Below are 27,546 nucleotides of genomic sequence, written 5' to 3' on the forward strand. Positions count from 1 at the left end.
CGCGAGAAAGGGGATTCGGACGGCTGGCGCACGAAGCTCTCGCTCCGCACGTATGAAGTCGTTCGAAGACCAGGCCGAGCTCGAGACGAGTTCAGATGCCGTTTGCCGAAGCACGCTCCTCCACCCATACGGACGGCGAACGGAGCACCCAGCGTTCGACACGCAGCTCGCAATCAGGTATGTATAAGGAAGGTGCCTCCGTGGAGTCGCTGCTCCTGGCCGTTATCGGGCTTGTCTCCGCATTGCGTGGCATTGACCGCCATCGACTCCCCCACACGAGTGAATACAGGCACAGGTATAAAGTACGGGTATGTATCCGTCGAGCTCGGCGAGCGTGCAGCCTCTTTGCGATGCGTCGAGATGATATTTGTTACAGCTGTTATACGTATGCCCGGTGCACATTTACCTGTCCGACCTATCGCGTGGGGGGAGAATTTTATACGAGCCGTGCACGGTGCACGGCGTACGAATGATCGCGTTGATATTGGAAATTAATAATCGTCGTCACGTAGAGCCAAGTCTCTATTAATATGTTGTACAATCTATAAATAATCGGAGATGCAACCAACAGCCCGCATTGCCTTACGACGCACGTTTACCTACTGCGGATAGGAATGTAAATTGTAGACGGTCTAATTAATCGACCAGATTAATTATTTCATTTCTTTCCGGGTACCTCATTGCTGTCGTCGTTTATATTATACTGAAATACCGATGTCGTTATGTCGTACACGTTCCTCGTACAAGATTGAATCCCATACGAGAATGATGCGTTTTCTCCACATCTATTTATTTACAGTATCGAATGATTTACCAAGCTTCCCCTAGTGTTTGATTTTATCTCGTCAATTTCTGTTTTCGGGAATATATTCTTGGGTCAGATCATCTATATTCAGGCTTCCGCTCATTTGGTTGATAGGATTTTCTGCAAATAATCTGCAGGTAAACTTGACCGGGGTTCAACTGTGATGTACAGACTTGAAATTGAAATAACAAGTATCGAAGTTCGATCTCTCAAAGAAATGAACTCAAAATATACAATGTTTACAACAAAAGAAATATTTTTTTCCTACATTGCACTGCAACATAAATATTTCAAGAATAAATTTTTGCGTAAACGGAAGCAATGGCAATTTCTGATATTCGTCGAAAATATTTGACCCTCTATTTGCAAGTCAACTCCTGTTCGCAGGCGACCCGCCTCACTTGAAAGTACCGAGGGTGTTGTTTCGGTCTTTAGGCGAAAACAAAATGCTTGTTTCGATACGAGCATCTCATTGTAAATATTGCGCGGTAGCTGAATAAAGGAATAAAGTAGACGAACGTGTTTTGCCAAATTATACAAGCAAAGTGAAAAAGTACTTGGTGTGATGTTAAATACACCTAATAATGGTGGATTGTTCGACGTTGCCTAATCCGGTATACCGAGACAATCACGGATAGGGTTCAATTAAATTCTGAGCACGAACCATCATTGTCATAATGATCCTCGGCGTTCGTAAATCGATTTATATCGATCTATCGGCGCGGCGCCTTTGTGAAACAACGGACCAAACACCGCGGATCATCCTTATACAGCGTGTATGACTATAACGAGTCTTGATGTAATTAAATAATAAATTAATCACCTGCATAGGGTGTTCCGTTCTAATCTATCGAATTTACAAGTGTCTAAAGGAAAGTTTATTATCTTCTCTTGTTACCACAAGGCAGTCTATGCAGGCAAAAGTGAATCTCGAGGGCTTAAACACGATTTGAATAAAAGTTGTCGTTCATTTTTTAAATACCCGAGAACTTGTAGAGTCAGAAATACGATCGTCGAATTATCGTTTGAGTAATTTTTGCTAATGGAATTTTTCGGACTGTGACCGGTTATTTCCTTGAATAAAAAGCTGACTGTAAAAACTAGTTTCGTAGGCTGATCGGGCCGAAGTTTTATTGCTTCACAATCTTGTGTGAAATGTTGCTCCGAAAATCCGAGACAGAGGTATGCGTATAGAGACGAATAGTTTATAACACGTGTACGGTACGTATAATACCTACGTAGGTATAATAATATAAATAAGCCGCTGTAAGCAGCTTATCGTTGAATCTTTGGATTTTGCAGTGTCTTCGATAAAAATAACCATCCGTGTGCCCGGGCTTAGGATACGGGGAGCAGCGCTGTAACGCAATATGCGCGAGTGAAATTCAACGCCGAAATGATATGAATAATATAAGATATAATACCGTTAAAAGTCGCATACCTGCGCTGTGTATAATACGCGGCTAACGCGGCCGGCAGTCTCTAATCAGTCCGCGTTGCTGTCAACGCAGTTTAAAACGTACACTACCTGCGCACGCGACGAATCCATTCGCGCGCATATTGCACTCCGGCACGAAATAACATACCGTAGGTATACCAAGAGTGCAGCAATTTCTCCGTCTTGACCCCCGGGACGTATTATAGCCGAGCACCGCGATATATGTTGGCTACGATCTATACACCAATGCGGCGAGGCTTACAAGCTCCCAAGCAACGTTACGGTTGACAAAACAATAACAGTAATAACAATGATAACAATAATGACGGTGATAACAAAAAGAGGAAAAAAGCACGGTGATAACGGGCAACAATAATAACGGGGCTTCGTGTGTCGCACTCGTTTACGTACCTACGTTCATGCCTTTAATGCACGTGCTGCATATGTGCAAATACCTGCTTACACTCTACACGGATTATACTTGCGCCGAAGTAGGTTCGGCTGGAGCAACAGTTGGCTCAGCCTCGGAGAGATGCAATCTTTTGATTTGCGCGAACCCGGTCACCGCGTCAGACGGACGCACGCACACTCCGCTGCTGGTATATAACACGTATTGTCGGAATTTTTCATATTTTAGTAGCGTGCATTAGACTATACTTGTATACATATGTACATTTATACTCGTATATAGCAGAACCAGCGCGTGCCCGTTGACTTTCTACTCTGCTGCCGTATCGCAGATAAAGGGTACTGCGTTAATTGCCGAGCTTTGCTTCGAAGACAATGAGACGAGTACCCAGCATCAGATTAATCCAGGCGCAAGCTCGGCTTCAGGTCTTTCGATTCGGTGTGCAAAAATTGCTGGTTTCCTTCAGTCTTCATTCGACCTGCGATCAGAGGTGTTGCACCCAAAGTTTCGTGAAACAGAGTTCTCATTTCAAGCTTTCGAACGAATTTTTGAAACGGTGTTGAGATTCAGGAATTTGACCATTTCTCGTGCCATCGCGGCGCTTCTGAAGTAGACGTGTATCCTCGTGCAACACACGAGAATGACAGAGTCCCACCCACGCGATAACGTAAAAAAGTGAAGATTCGTATCCACCCACGACTTCCATATATTCAAGAAATTCTTCACCAAGGATTAACAATCACCGCCGCTTTCTTTCGAATGACATTTAAATCTGTCGTACATATACGCTTGACTAATTCTAATCCCCGAACTTATGTACATGCCTTATATCTACGTTGCAGCTTGCGGATCATGTCGCTAAAATGTTTCGCACGTGTCTACCCATTGTCGAATAACATTTGATCGTTTGTACGCTGACATGTGAAACTAGTTTGAAAGTGACAAATCGATCACACGTACACGGACCCTGTGAATTTTATACTCCTCAACCGTCCGCGTGGCGTAAGGTAGCTTGTATGTCTTTGAAATTCCTAAACTTGAGAATGAAATTCCTCAAGTATCCGACACCCGCCGGAACCGCGAGGCAGCTCGGATCGTGTGTTTAACTGTACCTGCAGCTTCGAATAGCCGGCTTACGCTCCTAAAAATAAAGTAGTTGTTAGTTCGACGGTGAGGTGAGGTACGCGCGTCGCCGTTCTGTGTCCTCCAAGTTTCCTCGGGGCCCGAAGATATATCGCTGCCTCCTGGTGGACATCGTAGGCCCCCGCCCCCGCCACCGTCGCACGTTTATACCCGAGTTAGAATAGCCGGGCATATAATACACGGCCGGCACCGACCGCGCCGTCGGAGATGCTAGATTGTGAACACGCGCGTTCCCCGCTCTCCTCGCCTCAACCAGGTCCCGGAAAGGTCTGGAAAAGGCCTAATGGTCGACCGACCTGGCGGGCAGCTATCAGGAGTCGAATTTTCGCCATTACGCGACTCGGGAGATGGATATTCTGCTCGCGAATGCGAACGCGGTATCAATTGCAGGATCCCGGGACACGCGGTGGTCGCTCATCTCCTTGGCGAAGTTCGCATTATACCCGTCAGCGGAGACTAGAGTCGAAAGTACGTCTCTCTCGGAGCTACTTATTTGAATAACATCTACGTGTTATGGTAATGTCCCTGGTAATAATGGTCTTGTAACATGGTCAAAAATGGGCCACTGCCACAGAGGGACTCTCTTGTGCTCTGTTGTTTTACATCGGACGACGACACACGGCAATGCTTCGGCAGCACCGATCCTGCTCCTCGTTCATTCAAGCTACCTCATTGGAATGCGTGTATTTATTTATATTAGACGCGACTGCCCGTCTTTCGCGATAGGTACACGGCTGATCCTCGAGAGGCCTTTCGTTCAAATTGCGTCGGTTCCACGCGAAAATCTACTTCACGTTGAGAAACCATCGCACGGGGCGATGTGCACTCGCTGCTTACACACGATACGCGCACCTCGGACTTTCTGCCACGCCACGCGGTTGTCGACAGCAATTTCACTCAAACCCACCCACCTAGTTGCTCATCTAAGCACGCGGTGGACACTGAGTCATAACCTTTCGATTTACGCATCGCGCGAAGGTACTCAAATTTTAATTCGCGTACAGATATTTTTTCATCCACGGACAATAAGCCGCTGATTGCAGAGATGGTTAATTGGCGTGTGTGCTTGAAAAGTTTAAGTCGTACACAGTCGTTTTAAATTTTCATGGGCCGGCTTCTCTTGATTTTACTCTTTTTCAAGTAACCATAAACTTCTGTCCGCCATCAGATGGCACAGCGGCGTCACCGACGAGTCTCGGAGCCGATGATCGTTACCGGTAGTCTGTCGTTGGATTGCAATAATGCAGGGCGTAAGAAACACGCAGTGACTGTCGGAGCTGTGTGGGTACCCTTGGATCTAATAATTTGCTACTCCATAGAAACGGAGAGACCAGGCGATAGCTGGTCCAGCGACAATGAGAGGCTGGCGTGCAGAAGCGGGCTGCCGATAAGAGGAGAAGACATAAGTCGAAGTCGAGAGAGTTACACGGAGAGACAATGGAAACGCGGAGGATCCGCGATACGAGTCGGGATAACTGCGGGAATAAAAAGCTCAGGTGTGACGTTTGTAAAACGGCAATCGTCCGCAGCAGAAAGCTCGCGGCGATATTTTCACGGCTTATCGCTCACGCAGCAGCGGGAGAGGCTTTTCCTTCTACCGGTCCAAGAATAGAGGCCTGGCGCAATCGCGTACCTGAATTCACTATTTGTCTCTATTACTCGAAAGGAGTAAGATAACGTCCAGCAGGTTTACACGTACCTACGGGTCAGGTTAACCCGCCAACTCGCTCTCTCGGCGGCCGCTCTCCTCGATGCATTTCTCGGCATCGGCACCTCGAGTGTCGTGCATCGATTCGCCCAGCGGCGTCTCTCCCGGCAGCACCGCATTGTTCGATAAGGCAAACCGTTCGTACCTCGGCCAATATTTTCCCAGGACATTACCGCGCTCCGCAACAGGCCTTAAAAATTCACCAGACACGTCTCGTCTCGCTTTATGGCCCCTCGCGTCGTCATCCGATCCGTCCGGGAAGCGGGCCCCGTCCGTCACTCACGGGGTGGGCCCAAACTGGGTCCACTAGCCGGCGCATAGGTGAAGTTGGCGCGGCGCGGCGACGGAGTGACGTCACTACCGGGGACTTATCGCTCGGTCAGTTCGGTCGTGCGCGAAACTTGCAGACGTGCACAGTAGGTATAAGGTTGCAACTTGCCGCGCTGTATTCGTGGCTGTAATATGTATGCACGTAACGCTGCATGGTGAACAGGGCTGGTATGGGGAATTATTACACGGGCGTCGTAGCGGTTGAGTAATTGCAGGCGGGAGGGTGAACCAACGTCGACGATTCAGTTGGGTAAATTGTCAATTTAATACGGATTACCGGCTCACACGCGGTTTGCAGTTTGCGGAAGGGATTAATCCCCGAGTTATATTATACTATATAAGCCTGAAATACATTCTTCATATTTATGTACGACCGTGTCTCGGTGTCGCCGCGACACGCGTGCACACGGCACCTTCCGTGTCAATTACTGATCGCTGGCGAGTTCTTTTAACGGAGGTTATTTTTATGGAAATCTTCGTAATCGATACTTAAGAATGAAGAATGTCCCGGCCCGTAGACAATTTCGTCTTTGACGAAGATAGAAGACTGTAATAAAACCGGGATTTGTATCCACCTTTTCCTTAGAACCCATAAATTAGAGAATCCATAGGTTATTTCGAATAATGATTCTACTTGAACAAAATTCCGCAAGGACTAAACTTCCGTGTTGTAATTTCTGTGGATTTGCCGTATAGGGATCAAAATAAAATAATATGTCTCATCGGACTCGTTACCATATTTTATCGCGAAAAGTAACGCGTTACAGGATTTCAACATCGATCATATCTTCGGTAATAAAATGGTCCACTCGTGGGACGTATATCTCTTATTTTTTGATCGTAACTTTCGATCCATAAAATTATACCGAATACGATCTATTACCTGTAAATTGGTGGAGATAGAAAGAGGATACTCCGAGACAAGAAGAGAGAATCTAACACGTTTCAGGCTCGATTAACCGAATTACAGCATTAATGGCCGACGGACACAAGGTGCATCGGGTATCGTTGACGTACACGCGGCGCAGGTTTACCTCGGTGAGAATAAGTTACGACCCCCGCAAGCGCCGGTTGTGGAACGACGGATGACCCTGGAAGCGATAATTCTGAAGCGATTGCCGCGGCGGCGGCGGCGAAGAGCGTCGTTCCGCCCGCACGAAGCCCGACGTCGTTGGACCCTCGCGACGCCTCTGACCTTCTTCGATATCTCAACCAGCGCGCTTGGTTTAAAGTCGTTTAGAATAATCACCGCGCACGCCACTAGTCTGGGCTAAGGCTGTAATCATGGCTCCATTAACGCCCCACAAAATGTGAATATTAATTGTAAGTATGTGGCCAATTGCCAGGCGGATCGTGCAGCTTTTTTTTTTTTTTTAAAGTGAAAACCGTAACTGCAGCCCGAGAATCACGGTGTTCAAGGCGGCAAACGTTTCGGTTGTACGAATTTTTTTTTACGGGTACTTCGAGTTGTTGCACACGACCGTAAGATTTGCCCATTACTTGAATCGTTACACGATCGAAGAACAATCACAGCACGTTATTATCCGGAACGAGATCGGTCTTTATACAATCTATTTTACAAGCGTCATTTTTGGTAAACAGTAATTATTTTTATGCACAAAGTAAAATTCACCGTTTGAGGGAAAAAAAAACGATCCCGAATAGCGGAAATGGTATTCTGTAAATTAATTTTGTTGATGTTCTCGCCAAACCGAAAACTGTTGCAATTTCAATCCGCGTTCATCATTGGATTAGAGAGATTTCTTGCTTGCCAAATAAATTGCAATTACAAAGGCGAGGAATAATCATGAATTCGCGTCCGCGTATAGCAATAAGGCGCAGTATTTCGCCTTGGGCTCAAGGGTGCGCCTAGCCGGCCGACGCCCCAATTTTTGAATGTAAGAAGCGGCGAAGAAGTCGCGGTATAATAAAGCTATGGCCGTGGCTTACGGTCGGCTCTGCATGACTCCTGAGTCTGGAGTATGCGGTCACTGCAGAGCTAGGCGGCTAGGACTAGTCCCATTAGTACTTGGCTGCGGGGATCTGCGTCGCATCGTAACTCGTAACTTACCAGTTGCATATCCATGCGCCGCCGACTGAACTCGCACTTGTAGAACCTGGGCGCGTTTATACGTACAGATGTAACGCGGCGGCGCGATGCGGACACACTTACGTACGTACGTAGGTACCCATGCTGCACAAACCGGCTGTTATAATACGCACCGCGCAGCTATTCTCCACCTGAGATTACACCTTATTGCCAGTATCTACAAGCCATTGCGATGAAATTTTATCTCTGTATAAGGTACGCGTATGAAATACGTTAATGTCCGTCCCTTGGCTTAATTTATTGGATTCGTTAGTCGCCACTGCAGCAACTTTCCTCCGAAAGAACCGGGCAAGGTTGTTTCTCGACTTATCGCCAGACGTGTCGATGAACCTCATCGGCAGGTTGGTACCGAGGCATTTATACTCGTACAGTTCGCCAACCGCTTCGTACCGCCTTGTTTGCTACTCATCCTTTGTCACAAGGAACGAAGAGACTCGCTAGATTTTCGATTTTCGGTACGAATATCCCATCATCTTTCTCTCCGATCTCCAGCTGAAGAAGCATTCGTCTCTACATCGTGGTGTAATGTACCGACTAAGGCATTATGTGTGTAAGCTCGAGCTTATCGACTCGTTGTACTGTGCAATAACAGTTTACTGGTTTCTTCGATCGACCTACAGTTTATTGTAATAGCTGCTCCTGCGTAACTTCGCGATACGTAGGTCCAATCTTCAGCTTGAAATCGATTTAATCAATCATAAATCATAATTGACGTAATTGTCGATGACTATGATGGCCTAATAAATCGACTTCCCGGAGTACGATATGTATCGGTGATCCCCTTCGATGAATCGACAGCTGTCGTGTTCGACTCTTCGAAGAGTGGCTTCGTCGATTCGGCTATAACATACCGTCAATAACGGCTCTCAAATGACTGGAGAAGGCTTCAAGCCGAAACGATCCAACGCTCGTTTTCTTTCGCTTGCTGATCGCCATCTTCCGAACTTTCCGCCCGTTTTAAAATCGCTTCTGAACTTTGTCCACAGCTTCAGTGCGTTCCCGTCTCGCTTCGTAGAAGCCGATTTCCCAGCCTGACCACAATAGACTCTTCGATTAGAGAGCTCGTCCAGGCGCCGCTTCTGTGGACCACACTCGCCGATCTCCAACGCGAGGAGCCGCTTCCACGGACTGGCTTCCTTCAACAGGTGAACGCAGGTCCCGAAGGCCTGAACGACAGCGCCGAGAGGTGAGAGCTGAAAATTCCTCTATACATATTTCTTTAAAAAATCGTAACGACAACCAGCGTGCCTTGTACCTACAGCAACATTCTCCGTACTCCCAAGGCGCGAACTGGACCCGGGGGGTCGAAGCGGTGCTCGGCACGATCCGCAAAGCACAGAAATGGCCGCGGGCCAGTCGGTGCCCACCTATCTAATTATTATAATTAATAACGGAGGCGTCGCCGCTGCGCGCGGTGGATTCAGGCCATCCTGTCTGCACCCACACGCGTGCTTGCAAACGGCTCCTAGACTCGGGCAGCGCTGTTCACGAGAGTGCGGTTACACGTAGAGGTGCTTCGTAACACCTCGCTAATTATTGCGCGCGTATGGACAAACTTCTCTACGTGCGAGGGACGATCGTTAAACAATAAAGCCTGGATGCCGAGGCTGCGATTGCGTTTTAGATCACCGCGGCACTTCCGCGCTTTCGCCTCCGTATTTTTTAACCGCGACTCGAGCGTGCAACATCAGACATTTCTCCACCGGATCGGTGCGTGGTACGGTGAGAATGCAGGGTGAGCGGGAACGGGTTTTGAAAATGGATAAAAAAAATATACGTCGAGAATTTTTTATGCTTGGATCAATTGTTGCCGATTATTACGGACTACTTACCAGCAATTACGCGACTCTTGGCGGTCGCCGGTGCGCGCAAGATGGCGCGACTCGTACCTGTCGCCCTCGGCGATGATCGTTTGTTAATGTCGCGCAGGTCCGGTAACTGTCAACTCTTTTGCCGGCACGCGGAGACGGCGCGTGCGCGCTTTGCAGGCTCGTGACATTTTAAACTCTTGCCCAATAACGCGACAAGAGCGCAGAGGTTGCGCGGGGTTATCGGTAAATCTGTTTGGCGGAAGAAAAAGGCAAAAAACAAAATATCGCCGTTCTTTTTATTATTTAAAATTCAGCAGAGATCTTGGGGGGAAACCTCCTCGCGCCCGGTTCTCCATCCCTTTTTTCTTGGACCGAAAATGAAACCCAAGCTCGCGGGGCGGAAGCGGGCGAATCGAACGGCGTGCAACGGACGATATTAATTGCGATATAAATTCAGCGGCTGGGTCAGCCGAGGCGAACAATAGGCCTACTGCGACGGCTTGCAGTCATCGGGCTAAAGGCCTATCAATGGGAAGTGTTTTACAATGTCGAACCAGTAATGGCACGTTACCGGTCGAACAGAACAAAACAATTAGATACTAAACCCACTTCGTTAACCGCCCGGCGGTCCTGCACACTGACGTACATACGATCGGCTGCCATAAGTTACTCGGCTCCTGCAGCTACCGCCGGGCCCTGAAACCACCCGGTTGTAGCTACACACGAACGTACACACACACACACACACACACGTTGCACGCCTTATTTTACTTCCATTTTAATTCATCGGCTATCGACGAAGTTCCGAACTACCCAGCTGACCCAATCTCTGCCCGTTGGCGATATCGATTTCAAACCCTGCGGGATCGTACGTGTAATGAACTTGTTGTTTTGCCGCAGAGGAACAATGAGAATGGGGAAAAAATTAACGGATCTTTTTTACCTTTTCTGTTCTTTTTTTTTTCGTGTCTGGTTGAGAACGACTTCATTCACGTCTCTTTTTCATTAGTCTTTATTTTTTGTTGTAGTTGTGTTTTTTTTTTTTTTTTACTCACATTGTATGCTGGGATTTTGATAAATGAACGCGCAAACTTGTTTCCGGACATCGATATACCGGATCTTTTGAGATTGGCCATCGAGCGGATCGGTCGAACGATCGCGAACAAGCATCTATGAACGTTCATCGCCGCGGACGAGAAAAAAGGGGATAAAAAAAGTAGATAAAAGTAGTATACATGTTAGAAAATAAGCAACAAAGAAAAAATGGTAAAAAAGAAAATAAAAAAAAACAATTAAATCAAATAGAGAAAATAATCGGCTGAGTCAGAGGTAGAAGTATTTACGAGGGCCTTGCCCGTTGCGCGTTTTGCGAATATAGAGTAATAAATTACGTGATATCAGTAATCGGGTACCGTTGCTCGATTCTTAACCGCGACGTGATATACCAACGTTCGGCTGTGTGAGTATGACCCGCCTACTATATCACGCTCCATAGTCACGAAGGCTCGGTATTACACAGGTATATGGTTGTAGAACGAAAAAAGACAAGAGTAGCGAAATCGAAACGGTAGGAAAAGAGGCTGTTTGAAAATCTCGTAGGGAACTTTATGGAATTCAGAGTCTAGGGGATGAAAAATACTCTGATTGTATAAGCTCTGCAGAAATGTGTCTTATTTTACCACGAAATTATAGCTGGAAAAATTAGTCTTGCATCCACGAGGCAAATTCATATTCTCGATAGTTGATCTTCGGTTGTAATTCAAATAATGTATCAGAAATGCCAATATTTTGATTTTAGAATTCATTTGAAAATAGATTTTTCTTGCTAGCATTTTGTATCTTTGTGTAAGAAAAACGGAAGCAGGTACAATTCAAGGAGACGCGATGTGCAAAGCGCAAGAATCTGTCCGACCTGGGACATAAATTTTCTCTCGTCAGATTAATTGCATCGTTGCAGGCAGCTCGTCAATGAAAACCACGTTCACGCAGGTGGCAGAAGTGCGTAAGGCATGACGATAATAAGGCTTAGAAATTGGGTCACATTTTACGAGCTTGCGGTATCAGCACGCGTCTCATGCCTAGAACGAAACGATCGCGTTGCATACTTGGAAGCAAATGATCGCGTTGCAAATTTTGCTCTTCCTCTTCGTTCAAGATAACTCCTTTAATTAATCGCGAGAATGCAAACGCTACGCGGTGGAGAAAAATTGTTGATTTCTCGCGGCAAGACGAGGCGGCCTTTTGCCGCAAGCTCCTGATAATGGTATTGCATATAGGTTGAGATTGAGAAACAGCTGTCAACGGATTCTTAGGGCTGTCTTGAGCACAATGGCTGCACTCCAGCAGACTTGGACCGGTTATGTTATTGTATGTACATGCGTATATATCGCCATTCAGGTCTGCGCACAGTAAATTATCAGTTTCCCGCCCGATCGGACACTGGCGCCAGTTACACCAGACAACCGGGGCACCCGTTCCAGCAGTCGGGAACTCTCGCCCTCTTTCACTGCGCCAAAGTGTGCCTCACAATTAGTCTAATCTAACGTCTAGTGGAGGCACGCGTCGGGAGCAACTGGCGATATCGCAAAACAAAGGAGAACAATTATTAGTAGGGGGTCAATCTTCGATCTACAGTGTTTCAAGTCTATCGAAAACTTTGATATCAGCATCACAGCGGAACGTCACATCGTGCACGGGAATATAAAGAGTTCGTCGGCGTCTGACGTTGGTTTTAAATCGAATTTCGAATAAGAAATCGATAGGAATTCGTGCCCGTGCAGAGCAAACTCTGTTTCACGTATCACGGCTAAATCGCGAAGAGCGATTTTCAGCTGGTTTGAACTCGGTACAATAACTCAGTATGCCCATCTAGACAGGATCTCGACAAATAGCATCCCTACCGTCGACTCCTACATTGACTACCACGCGAGATCTTCTCGCCTTCTTGCTCTTTTTCTCCTTCTCTCTTGCTCACCACTGGCGTGTGTACGTGGATACGTTCGGAGTCTTTGTGCACTGACTCAGTCACGTTTATCCGTACAATTCTATCCCCCGAAAAAGCACCTCTGGTGCAAAAACCTTTCGCCAAGTACGTTAAATGTGGTGCACCAGAGGTGCTTTTTCGGGATATATCGTTAGCTCGTACAATTGTGATACGAATAGAGTGGAATATTTGCAGTTTAAAAAATGTGTATGATTGCGAATATTATAAAAATTCCCAGATAAAAACAAAGGTCCAACCGATTCGTCTACCGTTTTGCAAACTTGTTTAATTACACGACTATCGACAAGGCGATAGAATGGAAGTAAAGATAAAGCACTGATCTCCAGGGATCAACGTTGTCCCTACTTCTACAGTGACTGAACTTGTATCGTCAAGTTTTTTTTATACCATTTCAATTCATTGGAGACGTCCGATCAAATACTCTGTAATACTACGTAATACTGTACGTGGGCATTCAGTTTTGCGTAGATTTGAATGTCCCTTTTTGTAATACGTGACGTAGAAACATAGTAAAAAGGTTTATAAAGCAATTAGAAACGAAGTCAGCAACCAACCATATTCCAACTTGCCTGTAATATTCTGGTGGATCCTTACTTGACAGGTCAGTATGTCGGTGTGAATGCTTACATGCATTTGTGCCTGACAGAATTACCTACGCGTTATACGACGCGCTATGACGCAGCTCGTTAACCGTAGACGAGATTACTGATTAGCCGACGGACTGACGTGAGCAGGTAAAAACAGCTTGAGCTGGCAAATAAAGGGACAACAATAATGAACTCCGGTTACTGAGATTCGTCGAAATATTGTCATATACGTGTAATAGAACGATGAAAAGGGATGAGGCAGGTATCATATGTCATCAGTGTTGAATACCGCAAAGTGTATCGAAGTGCCTTTGTTCAGTCAGTGTGGAACGAATAACCCTGGCCACCTTGGCACCCGCGACTTTTGAATTTTGATCAAAGCAGAATAGTGATACTCGACTTTTAAGAACTCTCAGCCTGCAATGCTTTTCGTCTAATTTCGCTGTTCAAAAATTATGCGGTCATAACATGAGGCTGAGCTAACTCTGAAATAGAGGTAAAAGTACTGTAATATGTAGTGCAGGTAACATTCACGTACAAGGTTATGATAAAATAAATGTTTGCATGCTGCTATTCACTTTGATATATTCGTGAGTGGAACAGAAATTGTATTGCGGGAAAATTAGACGTACTTTTACCATTATTTGTTCATTACTTAGAACGTAACGACAGTTTTATCACTTTTTCTACTTTCTTATTTTTCGAACGTTCGATTACGTCCTTGCTTATCCTATATACATGCAGGCATACGACACGTTGCAATACTTTTGACGTATGTTATCATAACTGTTAGGTGTCTTTACTTATTTTATTTTGCCTACATTTGGCAGTAATGCATTGAAACGATATTTTCTAAGCATCATATGAAATAACGTGTGGAGATACGTAAAACTGAAATCGTACTAACTAGGACAATCATACATAGTATTAAAGTTCGAAACCAAAGTTTGGATGTTCGGATGTTCGGATGATCAATAAGTGACGTCACCCAAAATTTTTTTTCTCTTGCTAACCGAAAATCAGCTAACCGAATTCCTCAGTCTGGAAACAACTGCGCAGTAGAGCGGACGTATGAGAATCGCGCTCCGCAGATTTCGAGTACCGGGTTCTCTATCTCCGTGGATCCTGCACTCCGGGTCCGCTTCCTGGTGCAACTCGACTTTCCAAGACAAGCACTCCATAGTTTCTGCGCTCCCCAGGTCCGCTACCTGGTGGAACTCGACTTCCAGGACAAGCGCTCCGTAGTTCTGGCTATTCGGGTCTTTGACCTGGTGACTTTTGACTTTCAGGACTAATTTTCAAGTGTACAAGTTTGATTATTGAAAACGCCATGTTTTGTACTATCAAAACAATATGCATGCTTCAGATAACATTTTGACTCCGAAAAAATACCGACCGACTAGGATCAACAAATTATAATTGGTGAGTAGTTGGCATAGTATACATAGGAATACATGACAATAGCGTCGTTCAATTAGAGTTAAAATTGCTGTGGGTCGCGTTTCAAATCTGTTAGGGGCAACCGACCCCGAGCAAGCTGTAGCGAGCGAGGGTTTTAAAGCTAGTATAGGTATTAAGTACGTACAACCAGCCGAAATCATAACGAGCTGTAAAGTGCAAGTGAGAGTGTTTGAAGTCAAAATTTGTACAACTCGGACTATTTTGGCAACGATTAATAAAGCCGATTGTATGCAAATTTGAATGACAGACCGCGAGTTTAGCTTCGCCGGCGAAAGACCCGGGTGATGTTACCATTAATCTGCACTGGTTGAACCGCTTCTCTAACGCAACGTAGTCACCGTTTGTCTGGGATGTAGGAAGCTGGCGCCGAAATGGACGCGTAACTCGTTGCACGGTCAAGCTGTGCCAGACGAGAGACAATGAGGTAACTTACGTATAACGTTGTTAGAACGGCGAGGAGGAAAATACAGGGGCATGATTTAGTGGGATTGTCGTTCGTAGGCGCCTCCTGCATTAGCCTAGCCTGTACAGCTCTGGCAGTGAACTGTGCTGAAGTAGAGACACGTTGGTAGGTCAAGTCAAGGAATGATTCATTCCGAGGTAATTACACCACGCGGCAAAGATTAGTTGCCAAGGGATACGCTCAACTCGGATCCTGCTACGGAAAGATTTGTGACGCTATAAGAACAGCGGCCAATAATTCTCTCCAGACTTTACTCCGGATTCACGTGTCTAGAATTTAACATCAGGACAACTCGCGACTCGCCGTTTTCTCTTATGCCATGAAATTGGTAAACACCTTACATCTGACCCGTTTCGTAATATTTCAAATTTTACTCGATAATTCTTCGTCGGTGTTCATATTCTTATTGCATCATTTTTAAGAACTTTCATTTCTCAGAAGCCGGTATAATCAGTAAATCACTTCAACAAATGTTGATTTATTATGTTTTTGGAAAGAAGCCATCGTTCGGACAAACAAGTAGTGATATAAATGAGCTTTGCAATTGAAGCAAGATTAACCATTGACACGAAACCCTACGATCAACTATTGATCTAATCAATTTTCAACCATCCATATAATAATAAACCAAGTTTCAATAAAGCTAACTAACTCATCTTACTGATTTGTTCGATTTTTTCCTTTTCACCGCTTGAAAGCAAATAGGTTTCAATCATCGAATAACAGCAACGTGACTATATGTACAATATTTCTTACTATTCTTGTACTCGACTTTGGAACTTGGTCGTGAATTTCCACAACACGTGAAAACGAGTCTCAGTCTCTGCCGCGTGTCCATAATTTTGTCTCCCCGCGCTTACGAGGATCGGGGTGATTTCCGTCCCTCGTTCTTCCGTCATACCGGAAATGATGGAGATGGCTGAGTACCAGTCTGGGTCGGGCAACCCGTGATGCATTGCGTGCGCGTAACTCCGACGTATGTATCGCGTGGCTGCAATAGCACGAGCAGGAGCGCCCCGCTGAACGAATGGACCGTGTTAAACCAACCACTCCCACTTTTCTCGTTCTACCTTACATTTTACAACCGCTGCCCACTTCGTGTTTGCGATTTGTTTTTACCCGGGTGTAATGTATTAAGTTTGTGCCCCGGTGGTTCGTTCGGTTACCTCCGTACAATTATCTTCGTAATAAGTAGACAGGTAGCCGCAATGCTCGAACGTGCCGCCACCGATTCGGTTAAGATAAGACCAATATACGCGTCCGGAAAAAAACGTCTATCACAAATTGCCAAGTTTGAGTTAAAAATTTTTAATTGAATCGGTCTAGTCTGTGTTGGTGCAAGGCAACGTTTTACACGGAAATCTTTCATGTTTTCACGACATCGATACGCGTTTCTAAACATTAATTACAACCGTATTACGCAACAGCCGCGCGCGATGGTATTTCTCGCTGTTTAATTAGATAGTGAACTGTAAATAAATTTACATAATAGCACGGGGTTCGATAAAACAACCGATATTCGATGTATCAACTTTGACGAAAAATCAAATTCTAATAACCCTCGCTAAGCCGTCTGATAAGCTTTGAAACTCGTTCGCCATTTTCAAAGGAGTATAAAAAAAAAAAGAAAGAGAGAACAGAGAGAAAAAAATTACCGCACGAGGTCAGCCGTAATTAATATATTCACCGATTCACTTATCGAACAATTCCCAATTGGCGTACCGTGCAGCATGCAGTGTGTCGTTCCTCGGCGTCACGTGTCGATAGTCAACTGTCATTTGCAGCACGTGGTTGTCGCGTGGCCATTGTTGCTGCTCGTAGATCACGGACTAACAATTATTGTCCCACGTACCAGGGACTCGGCGGCGAAACGAGCGTGCAATATTTCTCAGGTCCGGGTGATTATTTCGTCTTGTTATCTTTCAGTTTCACGGAGCTGTGCGCAGAGATTATTCGAGGGTCTCTGCACCGGCCGTGACGCGAACCGTAACTGCCACCAGAATTGACTTGTCGTAAAAAGATATCGCAGAAAAGAAATTGAACGACAATCGTAGATCCGCACGAACTTTATCAAAGATCGTTTCAGCTGGAATTGATTTTTTTTTTCGTGTCTCGTATTTCGATAAATCGCGAGATCGGCGTGCAAATGCGATAATCTAATACCAAGAAGCTACTTGCAGGGTATAATTGCGGAGTGTTTAAATAAATTAAATTACGTATAATTAAGCCAGAGATATTCCGGAAACGGTATACAAGTATTAAATGATCGGTGTACCGCAGCGCCATTATGACTCGTTGAAAAGCAGTTCTGCCACAACACCGACGCGGTACGTACGAACGAGTATAAATTAATCCAGCTCGTTAGGGGGACTGTTACCATTGCGGCAGTCCTTACGCCCGATACCCGCTGCTGCAACTCCATAGTTTCGATCCCGAGATGCAATAGTGAGAGTGGAGCGTGCACCTCATTCCACGTCGTGTTTATCTCGTATATTCGCGTACCCATACCACCATTACATGATCACTCGCTAACTGTGAGATAACCGCGATCGGTTTAAGCCGATTCACTTCCATTCAATATCTGCATTTCTACACCGACCAGAAGACTCCTAAGTAACTTTTCGAGTCTTGCTGTGTGCCAGTCTCGAGACTGGACCGACCGACAACTGCTGCCCAACTGGGTCATAATACCAGATTAATTAGCTCTCCAACGTCCGTTTAACAGATCGTTGTACAATCGCGTTAGGCTAATAGTGCCCCGTATCGATTCTTTGTCACACTCACACACACACTCCCAGACATCACGCGGACCCAGGCGTGGTTCAACCGTGTAGCCTAGGCTGTGTATGCTGTACCCACTGGCGCTACTGTCATCGATATCGCTCCCTAATGAAGTTGTACTAATTAAAAATGAAGGATCGAGTTACCCACGTCCAACCGTTGACAGTGCATACTCCCCGTGACTCACTTGTATACTTGCCTCGGGCACGCGTTGGTATGCACACACTATTATTCAAACCCCGTTTATGCCACTCGTTCGGCATAAGTCCGTCCGTCCGAAAAAGTATCTGCAGGCGGAATTCTTCTTATCGGTTACGTTACTGTCGAGTGCGTGTTAGGTCTGGATCATCGGGAAGAGCAAAGGATCTTTCGCGTCGTCTAACTAGTTTTGAGAACTCGATTTTGCCGAACGTTATTATCTCTGCAGTGTCTTTCTCATTACACTGTGTGCAAAATACGCGTTGATCATTAGGGGCGAATCTCAGCGATACGGATTGCGTGGCAACGTCGGTAATAATTCATATTGGGCGTACTCGGTTTGCCATGGTCATCAACGGCAGTTAGAGAGGATGAAAGAGAGAAGGAAAAAAAGGATCGTACGTCAAAGAATGCACTGCACCCCAGGATTGTGTAATTGACAGAAGAGCCTCGCTCCCATCACGTTCACACGCAAAATCAGGTCCGCCTCCCGTAGCTAGTGGTACTGCGTAGCGAGAATGGTGCCCCATTACAATTACATAATGCAATTCGCCCCCCTGACGATTCGCTTCCACCCCAGTCGAGATCCGAGGCACACGACCATCCCGGAACGAGGCTATGCATGTGGGGTCTACGGGATGGGCCCATGGGAACCAGTAATGAGATGGTGGTCATGGTTTCCCACCCTGGTACGGGGGTGTGGAATGATACGGGCCCGATGGGATGTATTCTAGGGTGCATGCATGGGACCCCGCAGGACCCCCATGGGTTTTGTCAACACCGGCAATATGCTACCGCTCTCTGCGGAGCTGGCTAAGGACCCATGAGAACAACTTGTAACCCAGGCTGGGAATCGATCCTAATAAACTTATTCATTCGCGATATTTTTTTCGAGGGGTGAATATTATACCTACCTTACACTATACATATGCGACGTTATTACACCGGCGTTTGTTACGATCATTCCCAAGCCCAACTGTGAGGAAATTCGTCATATGGATACCTGAGCCTCTGGGAGACAGGTGAAAAATGAAAAATTACGAACCGAAAAAGTCTTGTGGTTTAAACCCAACGAAACTCGTTACAAACCAGAGCTTTAATTGACCGGTGGATTGAGATGGCTGAAGGTTGGCTTTACACATAGCCAATTACGGTGCCGCTAATTTCTAATTCCGAGTCAGTAAAAATTTATCACTTCGATAAGAATCGAGACCAGGGTTGAAAATTCACAAGTAAAATATCCTTAGTTTGGGTCGGACATCACCTTTATTAATTTAAATTTTTTTTTCCATCGTCAATTCATTCCACATTTATTATTGTAAAAAAAGAAGGAACATCCCTTACAAAAGGTGAATAGTGTATAAATTTATTATCCGAGCTACGAGATAAACTCAGTTGGCAATCCGTTGACCCGGGATGACCCCGGAAGCTCGGCAGGTCCCGCCGGGAGACATCGCGAAGAATCTGGCCTTCGGTTTCTCGGAGTTCCTGATTCAAAATTCGTTCCGAAATCAGCGAGGAAAGTTCTTGCTCTCGACGCTCGCGTCTCTTGACCTAGCGACCCGCCGTGTCAGGTTCCTGCGGGCTCCCCTCATCCGGCCCCTCTCCCAACCCCTCGGGGCAGCTCCAGGAGCGATGAATGCGGAGCGAAGCGCACGCCGGGCGAAACCTCGATGGCCCTGAAATTTGCTACGGAGAAGCGTCGATCGTGGGAAGTATGGCAGAGCCGGAGAACGCTTTCGGCAATAACGCCGCCGATTCCGGGTCCCCTGACTCCCGGTAACACGTAGGCATCACTGCCCACTTTGGCAAACTCGACGAACGCCGGTGCCCGCGGCTTATCGAGGGCGGCTGCAGCCCGGCTAGTGCCATTGTTTGCAGATATCTCTGGCAATAAGCTGCCACGTGGTGACACGAGCCTGGACCCGTCCGCGTACCCTGCAGAAGATAATTCAATTGCCAAACCGAGATAGCGCGCGACCCGGACGCAAACGAGTCGCCGATCCGTTTGTCCAAATTTATCTCCGAACGTGTCACCGTGAACAATTTACCGCAACGGCCGCCGATCCGAGAGACCGAAAGACCACCTCTTCAGGGTCTCTGGGTAGGCAGGTTAGGTCGGCACCTACCTTCGGCCTCACGGCACGCCGGCGACGTGAAAAATATATCCTCTGATATACCCGCGGGCTGCCGGGCTCGCCGCCTTCCGTTTAACCGGCGAGTTTCTTTTTCTTATACTGTCCTCCTTTTGTTCCTTCACAGATCCCTGATTTTCCGGAGAAATTTGTCAACCATTTTTCTCCGCTCGAAATCCGTAAGGCGTTCAGATTCGGTTCCCTCGTTTTTTATATTCGAAACTTTTTCCATAAAATTTTTAACAATATTATCGTGCGAAGAGAACCTTCCGAGAGCCTGCGTATCAGACCTCTGAATCATGGATTCTGCTGAAACTTCCTACCGTGTTTCTTTGGTCAAAAGTATGGGACTTTCGATGCCTAGTTCTATTTTCCGGACTTTTCTTCGCGCAATTCACAATAGATCAGATTGTCTAAGATTCGCAGTTTATATGTATTCCTGTATAGCTTTGAAATAATAATATACCCGGTTACCATTGAATCAATCCTGTCATCGAGACTTGAACGGAAAATGACAAAAATTGATATTGAAAGTAAAAATGGACAACAGGTTTAATTCGTCATAACATTTTGCTCGTCAAATAGCTGATGTTATTAATTTTAGCAGAGCGAAGAGAGGCCAATGAAATAAAACTACCCACTAAAAGTTCCATGTTTTGAACCAACAAATCATCCCTAGAAATTCCAGCAGATACTCTTCTTGAAAGTCTTTGCGTAATCGCATCAATTAAAACCGTGCTGCGTAGTGATAATTCGAAGCAATACCGTCCGAGCTCGGTACACGGCACTTCAGGAGTATTACTGCAACTGGTAACGTTAGTTCGCTCGGAGCACGGCGAATCGCAATATTGATAATCCCGATAGATAGGAAATAGAGACAAGAGTTCGTTCTGCGAAAAAAAAATAGTTAGTTCCATAACTGCACATGAATATAACTGCTACACCAGTGAAGGATGTGATGCCAACGCCACACCACCGACGGTGCGACTTACAGCTGAGTAATTCCGCGATATATGCGGGAGTATAAAGTTAACGGTAGGTAGGCACCAACCCACTTTCTTTCTTTCTTTCTTTCGTTTAAGAATTGCGTGCTGCACCTCGAGCCGAGGTGTAAGGCATGTTCGGCGATAGCAGAGCCTACTACTGTAACCCGTAAAGATTGACAGTGCCAACTGCAAGGCAGCAGATATAGAGCGCTGCGGGTGAGAAGACGAACGCGTTCAGATACGAAATCTGCAGCAGCGGCTTTTCGACTGCGAACAACGAAACGACTCCCTCGCGAATATTTGGACCGGTTATAACTAATAATGTTTGGCACACGGTCAAACCACTTATTGTGTGTACTCGGATCGCCCCGCCTGTGTGTCTTTCCCACACGCGTTCATCCGCGGTTCTCGCAGCGTTTCACCTACTCGTTATTGTGAAACTCTATAGTACAATGGACCGCGCACATATGCTACCAGCTATGGGAGATAGTCGAGTACGGGTCGTGTGTACGGTTACTCGCCTGTAGGCTTTACACTCCCCCTGTGTAAGCCAACTCTCCGTTCACCCCGTGCGAAACCCAACCCTAACTCGGTCCTTGGGGAGCCCGACGTGGCGACCCGCGTTAGCGCACTTAGCACTCCATACGTGTTAATTTACTTCGCCTCAAGTTCCACTTATCGCGTTTCACTGCTCGTACTGTGCTTTAAACGGTTTTCGTTCCGTTTGAAAATTCATTCCGAATCGAAAACAATCCTCATGTTTAAATTACAACCATGAGACCCGGAAGTCTTCTCTGTGAACGATTAAAATCTTTCTAGTGTAACGCGATTGGTACACCGTTTCTATAATACCAGCTTTGACATACAAACTGTGAAGGCACACGAGTATCTTACCCTGATTTCCCGAAATAGTGAAGAACGCCTGACTACGAATAATTTCTGAGAAACGTGATTCTACCTCCCGCATGAATCACCTTTACTTCGTTAACCAAATACTTGACTGCATTATCTGCATCTTTATTAAATAATTTCAACCAATTTGGCTCAATGAAGCAATACGGGCCACCTTGATCTCTATCTGCACTCCGGCTCTCGACCACCGCAACTTCAACGTCTGGACATGGAATAAAATTTAAACTCCCACTACACCTGGTCCGATGCGGGTCCCAGCCCATCGTTTAAGGGAGGCGCGATACGATTCCACTGTATTCATTCTCTACGTATACCCAAATGCCCGAGGGTGCCGAGGTCATGCAGGTATAGCATAATGGTCTACTCTATAGATCAAAGTGGACTGAACGTCGGAGTTTGGGAACTGGGAAAGACGCGCCGCAGTCGTATGAATTCCTGGTAAACGGTCCCGGTTAAACGATGGGATCAAAATATTGTTCGGTTTTCATCTGACGGCTAGTCGTAAGAACAATGATACACGAATCAAGAACTCGAAGGGTTATGAAAAGAAAAAAAACTGTATCATAGGAAGTGGACATTTGATGTAACTTCCATTGAAAATCTCTGCGCTTATACCGGTTCCCGCGGGTTTGCAGAGGGCACGATGCCCGAATGAAATGTTTCCCGATATCGAAGCCCCGCAAATATTTTCTCATGCGTCGAAAGGCACAAGAGCCATCATAATTCGTCGTGGTGTTCGGCGCAGGGAGCGATGAATCAAAGGTCGGAGCAGCTCGAGGGGTTGAATTGGCAATATGTCGCGTGCCACATTATCTCTACCCCGATAGTCCTGGTCCCACGGCGGTCACGTGCAGCTTGCACGAGGACCTGCAACAGTCACTGGCGACGCTCGGTGTCCAGCGGTTGAAGCAGACGCACCGACTCTCCGCGTACGAAGGATCGCGCAACGCAAAAATGGCGGGCCTTCAACGTACCGAGGGGTTGATTCGCCCGGGGCGGAAGACTCAGCTTCCGATCGCAAGAACGGATCACCGGGTCTCCCAGTCAGCGACGCAGATTCGCTCCAGAGGATGTACTGATTCACCGCCCGGATGCACTGCGTCACCCAAGGATTTCTAGACAATTGAACAAAGTGCTTCGGAGTGTGCGCTCAATGTGCGAGGATGGCCTTTGTGCCTCAGGGATTGATGAGAAGCGATCACTGCGCTTCCTTTTCTCGATCGCTGTCATCCGCTGCGAGTAATATATTTGACACTTGTGCCTTGGTGTACGAACAACGCGACAAACGACGACGACGACGACAGGAATGGACTCGAATCACGTGTGGAAAATATTACTGTCCTGTTCGGACGAAAATAAGAAGTATCGTATCATTGATCACAAGGACTGTTCCAACCGCCCAACAACCATGTAAAGATCTGACATATTCGTTGTACGCGGGAGTAGAAAATCAATCATTTGTAAGAAAGTTGCTTCGGCTGCTAGTTCGAGGTGGATAGAGAGTCCTACGCGGCGTTCGGACCGGCATGGCACAATACGCAAGACGCGGTACGTCTAACGACAAGAGTCAAAAGGTTGCAGCTAATTACTATGGGCTAGGACATCGGCGATCATGACAAAGATTTCAAACGCACTATACGTACGTGCATATTTCCATAGCGTGCGGAGTGGAAGAGCACGCTATCCGGGTATTAATTTACTCGGTGAAAATTTCATCGCCGGTACGTACGTCACGCGAAAGATTTCAGTTAATCGGTAGTCGGGAGAGAGAAAGAAAATGAAAGAGTGGCAGAGAGGGAGAAAGGGGGGGGGGGGGGGATGGAGAACGAGACCGGGAGCGTCGAGAGGAGGAAAGATTAATTCGACAAGCAAAGGAGGTCAACGCTTCTCGATTAGTATAAATAAAATCTGATCCTTGTACACTTCTATTCTCAGGTCACAGCGTCGCACGATTATTTCTGACCCTAGATTTGTGACCCAAAAGTGTCAGGCATGCTGTTATTGAAGTGAATATGACGAGAAATAATTCAAGTTGAATCAAAAGTCAAGAATGTTAATCTACACCCAGGCAAGATTTTCTGCAGCTTTCCTTATCCCTTGTACGAATGTGCGTATTTTTATTAAATATCTTGAGAGGGCTGCAGACGCATAATAATGGTCGTTGACCATTTTTTTATTTATTTTTATTACAATTATTATTATTATTATTATTATTATTATTATTATTATTATTATTATTATTATTATTATTATTATTATTATTATTATTATTATTATTATTATTATTATTATTATTATTATTATTATTATTATTATTATTATTATTATTATTATTATTATTATTATTATTATTATTATTATTATTATTATTATTATTATTATTACTACTACTTTATTATACTCGTTGAAAAATATTGAGTTGCCCAAGATAACTAATGATTATCACTGAGAAAACCTTGATCGAATCTATTTATTCTTGAATTGCACAACCATTATAATAAAACCTAATTAGAGTTCCCTACTGCTGAAGATTATACGTACAACTTCGTAACGCTTCATTAGAGGGGAAAAAGTGAAACCCAGGTTGGAATTGTGCAGTCCTGTAAGACAATGAAATTCAAACTTGATTGGCACGATCATTTGGCGAGACGTCGATATGTGGGTGAAAGTAATTTTGTCGCGAGTGTAAGCGAGTTCTGACAGGGAGGCGAAGGCGACGATTTTATTTTTTCGTTCCCGCACGATGAGTTGAAATTGGCCCCGCGAGTACGAAACCTTTTTCATCGTCGTCATCACGATCACGAATTGCGCGGAGGTTATTCACGTGACGGAGGCTCCCGCGGTAACCGTGACATTGAATTCTCCTCGGCATACGAGGCTTGGTCCCCGTCGGGGAACGAGGACATGTGCGTATTGATACGGAGGAATACACGCCACCCACGCGTGGTTCGGATAACGTGAAACTTTCCACCTGATGGTCCACTAATGACCAGAAGGTGGCAACGCGTCTCCCGCAGACTCCGCTTAATGAAAGATCGACACGGCCACATGGCGGTGGGTTTCACACGAGCCTCCGGTACCCGGCAATGCGCGTATCCTCAGTCCACGATGGGCACCTATAACGCAAAGGAGGATGCGTTCCCCGTGCCTCGAGAGAGAACCGGACGGCATGTGTTTAATTCGTCAGTGTCAGCGGCAGGCCAGAGTTCACATCGTTTCACGAGCACCCTACTTGCTCGTACGTAGATACACAGGGTGGACCAGAAGTGACGGTGGAATTCTACGAGGTCGGTGCTTCTACCTGCGCCCGGTAGCCTCGTACACGAGTCGAGGAACTGTCGTTGCCGATGCCGCTACCTCGCCGAGCCGAGAAATGGTGATAGATTGATAGATGTGTACGTACGACCTGCAGGAGTCCGCACGGCCAGGTTCCGTTCCCGGTTCTATCGGTCGGATTACGAATGTACACGGTCCGGCTGATGGCCTGGCCGAGATTTTGGTGGTTTGAAAATGCAACACCGAACCAGATACCATCGTGAAATGTAATTAATTGTAATCCATCATCAAAGAGCTCGGATAAAGGGGGCCGGCTATCATTTAAACAACGGTTAATACCTTCACTCCGCACGCGTTACGAAATTTACTTACAGACTCCTACGACTATTTACAACCGCTTGGAAGCAACAACACGGCGAAAGCCTCCGAACCTCGCCGCCCGCCCGAGGCTCCGGACTACGAGTATTTCACCTATCGGTACTTACGGCTTTTTGACAGGATAAACTTTTGCGCCACGCACTTGCACCAATACCACCGCCTCGCGCCGTGCTGTTCCCTCTCTAGATCGGTCATATATCACCCACAACCTCCGCCACCATTACCACAGATCAACTACTGAAACGCATAATTAGGAAGCATGACGTGGACCTCGTTGTTTATTTGCACATGCCGGAGTCGCACACCTTGACAGGTTCGCTCTTCTGACAGTGTTGGTGTCCCTGGGTGGGTGGGATAGCTCCGTGTGTTCAAGACGGTGATAACCGGGTGTATGGCCACTCCGCGTCGTAGTCGTTTCGTTACACTTTTAACGCCGATACGTACCTACGCGCATACCTATCTCTTTGCGTTTCAGATATCTCCGGTTGCAGTAACGTGCCTCTGTATTCTATCCCATATACCACCGTTGTTATTACCAGTTCACAAGTCTCACTTTGCACGTGATGGAATTGATCGCTACGGTCATGTAATTGCAAGAAAATTGTTAACCTGGCGCTGGATACGGCCGGCACTTAAAAGGTGATCAGATACATGCAGATTGCGCAGGATATCGTTTTATCCACGGATTCGTAATAAACATCCAACCTGCTGTTTCCGTCGCTGGTTTTTTGTAGAACAATCTTTCTAGATCACCTGCATGGCTTACCGGTTATAGAGACTGCGAGATCGCATGTCGTTCTTTTTTTGTTTCCATCTTTTTTCTTCGTCGTATCACTTTCGCAAAGATTGATCGGTGTATGGTGAACGCGAAATATGAAAAATCGATTCCTCGCCTAGTAGATTAACCTTGAATCACCTTCTCGACGAATTGTGTGTAACCTGTGTATGATTAATTTGCACAATTACCAAGGCAGGATGCATCCGCCATTCTGTACATTTGTTCTTTGGTGCGAATAATTCGTATATACTATACGATCGATACGCGTCGTTCAAAAATAACGAGCGTTGTTTGATTCCACGCAAAGTTAGTTTGCTGTCGATGTATCGGATATTCATTCCTGAACACTGCTTCGCATAATCGATGCCGGCTTATGCATCCCCCTGTACTTGCGTATGACTTATTAGAGTGGCAAAGTACCTATATAAGAACAAGGTCTCGCCTGAACCTGATATTTCAAATTTTTTAACGACGCTTCAAAGATTTCTCAGATTTCCACCAAAGAGCCTTAGTATGCTTGATGAAGTCTGAAGTACATCATTTACGTTGCGAGTGTCCATTGATTTTGTTCCCCACTGAATGTAATTCACTTTCCGGATGGATGCTTATTAATTATTTCTACTTTTCTTTTCTCTTTTTGTTGCAGGCATCGGAGATGAGCTTACCTTGATTAATCTCAAGAGTGTGGAGTGGCGGAGTGGCTACTGTTAACCAACGTTCAAACAGAAGTTGTTGAGGATTAAAGTCACGAGCAGACCTGCCTCACTCGAGTAGCAGGTAGATGATAAGAAATGACATGCATGTCTAAAGCCAATAAACCGATTTCATTAATA

At 45.9% G+C, this 27,546-nt stretch overlaps 1 long non-coding RNA gene across 1 annotated transcript; it reads left to right on the top strand.

The window, feature by feature from the left end:
* Positions 1–27,546, top strand: LOC124211797 (uncharacterized). The gene is made up of 3 exons (XR_006881518.2): positions 1–177; positions 8,930–9,129; positions 27,360–27,546. It is a non-coding gene; the product is annotated as an uncharacterized lncRNA (long non-coding RNA).

This window comes from Neodiprion pinetum, chromosome 2 (genome assembly GCF_021155775.2).
Source record: "Neodiprion pinetum isolate iyNeoPine1 chromosome 2, iyNeoPine1.2, whole genome shotgun sequence".
Taxonomy (NCBI): domain Eukaryota; kingdom Metazoa; phylum Arthropoda; class Insecta; order Hymenoptera; family Diprionidae; genus Neodiprion; species Neodiprion pinetum.